Source organism: Eurypyga helias, unplaced genomic scaffold (genome assembly GCF_000690775.1).
Source record: "Eurypyga helias isolate BGI_N326 unplaced genomic scaffold, ASM69077v1 scaffold874, whole genome shotgun sequence".
NCBI classification, from domain to species: Eukaryota; Metazoa; Chordata; class Aves; order Eurypygiformes; family Eurypygidae; genus Eurypyga; species Eurypyga helias.
The window spans coordinates 135209-135697 of record NW_010244137.1 but is presented as its reverse complement, the minus strand read 5'-3'; the positions used below and the strand labels follow the sequence as shown (position 1 = coordinate 135697).

Genomic DNA, 489 nt, shown 5'->3' with positions numbered 1-489 from the left:
CCTGCTTTAACTTGCACCCGCCCTTAGCCTCCTACAGCAAAGCAGCCAGTCTTGAGAAGGAAAATCCATTAAAAAAGGGTTTCTAAGTCACCTTTCCTTGTTGTTCTCCATCAGAGAAGAACGGTATCAGTGTCTGAGCTGACTGGGGGGACGGGGAGAGGGGAAAAGCCCTGCACTGATTGAAAAATGAATCGTTGTCCTCGCTTCAGGTAAAAAGCAAGTGAAGCAGGAAATTGCTGTGTGTTTTCTTTGAGAGGAAAGCAGCTCTCATGTGGTTGTGCCACGAGATAGGCAAAGATACAGTTCAGTTTCATTAATTCACGGTGATTGACAAAACAGCTGCCGAAAACACAGTCAGCATTTTGTGCCAGTCTAAAAAACATTTCTGGGCATCATCATTTGAGAAAGATATTACATATTTTTGGCGTGTCTCAGGAAGACACACCTTAAAGAAAGAAAAATACATTAACTCGCTCTTCGACGTCAGCA

At 43.6% G+C, this 489-nt stretch overlaps 1 protein-coding gene across 1 annotated transcript in view; it reads right to left on the bottom strand.

The window, feature by feature from the left end:
* The window catches only part of INADL (InaD-like (Drosophila)), a 138459-nt gene that overhangs the window by 8292 nt on the left and 129678 nt on the right, over nucleotides 1-489 (bottom strand). The window lies entirely within an intron of this gene.